The sequence below is a fragment of the Perognathus longimembris genome, chromosome 18 (genome assembly GCF_023159225.1).
Source record: "Perognathus longimembris pacificus isolate PPM17 chromosome 18, ASM2315922v1, whole genome shotgun sequence".
Taxonomy (NCBI): domain Eukaryota; kingdom Metazoa; phylum Chordata; class Mammalia; order Rodentia; family Heteromyidae; genus Perognathus; species Perognathus longimembris.
The window spans coordinates 43,515,255-43,520,641 of record NC_063178.1 but is presented as its reverse complement, the minus strand read 5'-3'; the positions used below and the strand labels follow the sequence as shown (position 1 = coordinate 43,520,641).

General features: G+C 43.9%; 1 pseudogene; it reads left to right on the top strand.

Annotated features, from left to right (window-relative positions):
* The first annotated feature begins 298 nt into the window (after nt 1-298).
* Nucleotides 299-2,123, top strand: LOC125366991 (annotated as a pseudogene).
* Nucleotides 2,124-5,387: the final 3,264 nt, after the last annotated feature.

Below are 5,387 nucleotides of genomic sequence, written 5' to 3'. Positions count from 1 at the left end.
GAGAACTAAATAGGGAGGGTCCGAAAAATGCAAACCCTTTTCCTGTGCACATGTCTTAATCCTATCTTTTTGTATTGGAACTTTGAGTCTGCCCTGCCCCCAAGCACTTGGATCTGAATAAAAGCTAGGGAAAAACTGAGGTTGTGAGGTCTTTTTGGAAGAAGTTGCCTGGAGGTGAAAGCACCTGCCACAAACAGGATCACTCCGGTGGTTTGTAAGGTCTGCCTGGGGAAGTGTGTCCGGTTAATCAGCAGAGCCAGAGCCAGGGCCAGGGCCGGGTCGTGGCTATGGTGGGAAGATGGCTGATGTGCTCAGCATCCTGCGACAGTACAACGTCCAGAAGAAGGAGATTGAGGTAAAGGGAGATGAGGTGATCTTTGGTGAGTTCTTCTGTCCCGAGAATGTCAAGACCAACTATGTGGTTTGGAGGCCTGGGAAGGAAGACCAGCCCAGAGAATACTACACATTGGAGGCTCTTCTATTTCTACTTGAGAACGTGCTCCTTGCTCATTCAGATTACATTTGATGCGCGGTCTCAAAAAAATATTCCTGTGGTTACCAGACCTGACCGAAAAGATCTCCTTGGGTATCTCAGTGGTGAAGCGCCAACATCAAAAAGTATAGACAGAAATGCCCCCCCCCCCCTGGAAATATGTTTTCAGAAGTTCCCTCAAGTCACACCAGCTTCGCATAAAGTTTTACCACCAGCAAAGAAACCCCGAGTTGAGGAGGAAGAGGCTATGTGCCCTGAGAGAGAGACTGGCTGCTCTGCTAAAGGGCAGTAAAGAAGGAATTGTGCAGACTGCACAGATCAGGGCTTTGGGTGAAGGTATGTCAGTGGAAAAAATTGCTTTCATCAAAGCCAAAATGATGGCTAAGAAAAGAGTGACTATCAAGACTGATCTGGATGCTGTAACTCCAGTTAAACAGAGGCGTTCTGTGCATGCCAAGGTGGACCCGATCCGAGACCTGGTCAGCAGAGAAAGGGTGTGGAGGACAAGACCAACTGTCTTGCAGATCACAAGAAACATTTCCAACAATATTTTTGCAATTCTTCAATCTATAAAAGCCAGAGAGGAAAGGTGGACAGCTCAGCAGCAACCAGCTCCACTTGAAGCATCTGTAGTACCCATGTTGCATCCTAAACAGTCTACAGCAGTTACCTACAACAGATATGACCAGGAGAGATTCAAAGGGAAAGAAGCAACAAAACATTTCAAATTGACACGGTGGGCACCTACCGTGGCATGACACTGAAGTCTCTAAGAGAAATTGCATCTGCTCCCAAGTCTCACACTCCTGACGCCCAGCATGTACCGAGACCAGTTTCTCAGGCAAGGCCTCCCCCCAAACAGAAGAGGGTTTAGTTTTTTGTTTTTTTGTTGGCCAGTCCTGGGGCTTGTACTCAGGGCCTGAGCACTGTCCCTGGCTTCTTCTTGCTCAAGGCTAGCACTCTCCCACTTGAGCCACATCGCCACTTCTGGCCATTTTCTGTATACGTGGTGCTGGGGAATTGAACCCAGGGCCTCATGTATATGAGACAAGCACTCTTGCCACTAGGCCATATCCCCAGCCCCCTCCAAACAGAAGAAAGGACTGCAGACTCCCATTATCATAATACCTGAAACTGCCACTTCTCTAATCACCATGCTAAATGTGAAAGACCTTCTGCAGATCTGAAATTTGTCTGATCCAATGAAAAGAATAAACATGGTTGTGAATGACAGCAGGAAATCCTGCTAATGAGAACAAAACAGCAGATATAGCCAGGGGGCCCTGCAGTTAGGTACACAGTACCTTATAAAGTGGTTGACCAGCCCCGTAAACTTATGCCTCAAGACTGGGACCGGGTTGTGGCAGTGTTTGTTCAAGGTCCTGCATGGCAGTTCAAAGGCTGGCCATAGCTTTTGTCTGATGGGTCACCAGTTGGCATTTTTGCTAAAATTCAAGCCTTCCATCTCAAGTATGATGAAGTTTCTCTAGATAAAAATGTCCAGAAATGGCCTGTAACCGTATTACAAGTCAACTCTCACAAATGTCATCTGGACAGACCAGTGTTCTTGCGGTTCTGGGAGGTACTGGACAGGTACATGGGGAAGCATAAATCCCACCTGAGAGTCTGAATTCTTTGGTTCCTACTTTCCTGCAAAGCTGTATTGAGAAGCATGGACTACTTTGACCTGCACACTGAGAATCAGCTGTAAGGCTTAATCATGAACATAGAAATGAAGGTCACTGCATCCTTTCGTCAAGCTGCCTTTGTGCGTTATGCTGCCAAGGAATGTTGGCCCTCATCTGCATCAGCAAATATTTTGGCTTACATGTACCTGCAACATTAACCTTCTTGTCTGTGTTGGAAATTTATTTTGATACAAGCTTTCTCTCTATTGTTTCAATTGGCATTACTCTGCCATTGTTCATTTGGAAATAAATACAGGTTAGTTATGGTGTAAAGTGAGATGCTATGAGGCTTCCTAAGCCAACTTGCTTCTGATTTTTCAATGCTCTGCGATAGCTCCACTGAAAATACTGTGTTGAATTGTATTAAATTGTAGTCTCTAAACCATCAAGAACCCAATGGGATGTATCTACTTTGCTATTTTTATGTTTAAAATTCTTTATCTCTGCTATCTTGAAGTGGTTGTATAAAGTGATGTCAATTGTGTTTTCTTATATGTCCATTAAAAAGCTTGATTATTTTTGCCCACTAAGTGAGTTTTTTGTAAGAAAAACAAATTATGATTCACATATATGCTCACTGATACATTTATACCAGTATATAAGATTAGAGAAGTCAAAACACATGAAATGTTACAAAAATATTCACTAAAAAGTTATGTGGCCATTAAAATTGAAAATCACAGGCTGGGAATGTGGCTTAGTGATACATTGCTCTCCCAGAATGCATAAAGCCCTGGGTTCAGTTCCTCAGTATCACATAGACAGAAAGAGTGGAAATGGCCTTATAGTTCCAATGCTAGCCTTGAGCAAAGAAGCTCAAGAACACTGCCAAGCACCTGAGTTCAAGCACCAAGACTGACAACAATAACAACAAAGTGAAAATTACAAGGCAGTCTGAGGAAACACATTCCTGTAATTCCAGTGACTCGGGAGGTTATGATCAGATAGATCATAGTTCCAGACCAGCCAGGACAGAAAATTCCACAAGACTCCTTCACACTGGAAGTAGGTGACAGTGCTAGCCCCCACCTATCATCCCAGCTATGATGTAAAGTAAAACCTGGAAGGACTCAAGTTCAGGCACAGCTCTAGGCAGGAAATGAGTTCCTCTTGCTGAAATAACCAACTCAAAAATGATCTGGAGGCATGGCTAGAGGAAGTGTTGCTGCTTAGCAAGCACAAAACCTTACTACCAAAAAACAAAAACAAAAACAAAAAAACAACCTTACTACCCACATTAACGAAGATACACAGAGAGGGTAGTAGAGACAGATGAGACAGATAGGAAGTGGAGAAGGAGATTAATATATAGTGTGGGTTGGGGGCTAACAATATACTTCATGGGTCAGATTTGTCTTTATTATAATATTCAATCTTTACCGTAGGACGTTGGCACCTCTGGCTTATCCTAAAATCTTAGCAACTCAGTAGACTGAGATATCTGAGAACCTTGATTCAGACATATCCCAGAGACCTATCTCCCATTAAGTGGCAAAAAAGCTGGAAAAGTGGAAGGGAGGCTCAAGTGGCAGACTGTGCCTGCCATGAGCAAAATAGCCAAGCAAATTACTAAATAGTATGAAAGAGATTGAAGCTACACAGTACCTGAAGACACAGAACACCAGTTCCCACAGACCATTCACTATTGTCTCAGTACTGGATCTGTTGATAATCATAAAGGCTGAACCTCCATCATGTCATTATTTCTCTTTAAGACTGATATGTCTGGACTGGGAATGTGACTTAGTGGTATAGTGATTGCCTACCATGCATGAAGGCCTGGGCCCGATTCCTCAGTACCACATAAGCAGAAAAAGCCCGAAGTGGCACTGTGGCTCGATTGGTAGAGTGCTAGCCTTGAGCAAAAGAAGCCAGGGACAATGCTCAGGCCCTCAGTCTCAAGCCACACAACTGGTAAAAATCAACGACGACAACAACAACAAAACCCAGATATATCACTCAAAGGTTCTAGTTTGCCCTTTGAAACAAGATGAGTAAAGAAAAAAATTCCATGGGAAGGAACTTAAAACATTAGAGCATTATGTCGAGAAATTTTCTTCACACAAATATCCACCGCATTTTACAATAAAGTTGTATCACCTAAAAGGAGTCTCTGGCCACAAAGCAAATCCTCAGGCAACACCCCAGATTCATTCTCTCCAAACTTATGAAGCCACATGCCCCAAGGACTTCTAGAAAATAGAATATAACAGAGAGGCATTGAACTAAACCCTTGTTGCTGCAGGTGCTATGCCTTAGCCTATTGGCTTTTTGCTTTGTGGCTTCTCATCCTGTTAGAGAAGGACAGATCAGTAAAGGCCAAGACAATTTGAAGAGGGGCTAAAGGAACTGATGTTTGGCAACCCTCACCAAGTTTGTACCAGAGAGAGAAGTTTCAATCCCGAGGGAACAGAGGACCTCTGGGTTGAAAACAAACAGGTTTCACACAAAATAGTCAAATATGAGACATACAAAAGGCCAGGTGGATGTGCTGGGATGTAGCTCAGTGTCAGAGTTCTTCCCTAGTAAGTGTAGTACCTCTTATTCGAACTTCAGTTCCACAAAAAAAAAAAAAAAAAAAAAAAAGGTGAGCTGGGCTGACACCCAGTTTTTGCCAGGTTGTTAATTGTTAGTTCCTCTCTGGTTGTGAAGACTCGGGACTTCCTCTTTCTACTCCCCCACCCCATTATTTTTACTAATGTATTCTTTAAAGGAATGCCTCATGGGCTGCCAAACATCCATGCAGACCTCCCAATCTGCTATATCCCAACCCATAAACCACTAACAGGCCAACCCCAACAGCCCCCATTCTGAAAAGTGGTAGCTTGAAATTCACTCTCACAGGAATGGATGGATCAAGTTTGGGCTTCCATACCCCTATTTATAGGTGTGCTTGTACACATGGACAGCTATAATGCCCAAGTATCTATGTTGTCACCTTCTACCAAAGTAAGGGAAAATTTTGCTAGTGCTAATGCTTCAGTCTGGTCTGACCCTTTGCCAGTGTCAAAGATGGCACTTTGCTCGAGTGGTTGGGGAAGGAGCTGCTCTGTGGGCATGAGTGAGACTGTCTTTCATGGGAGTACTCACGCTGTCTCTGCGATTTCAGCCCATCTGTGTTCAGCCTGTGATCTGTCTGTATGCTGCCATCTGGAGAATTTCTCCCTGGTCTCCATTGAGCTGAGTGGGGTGCGCAGTGCTGAGGC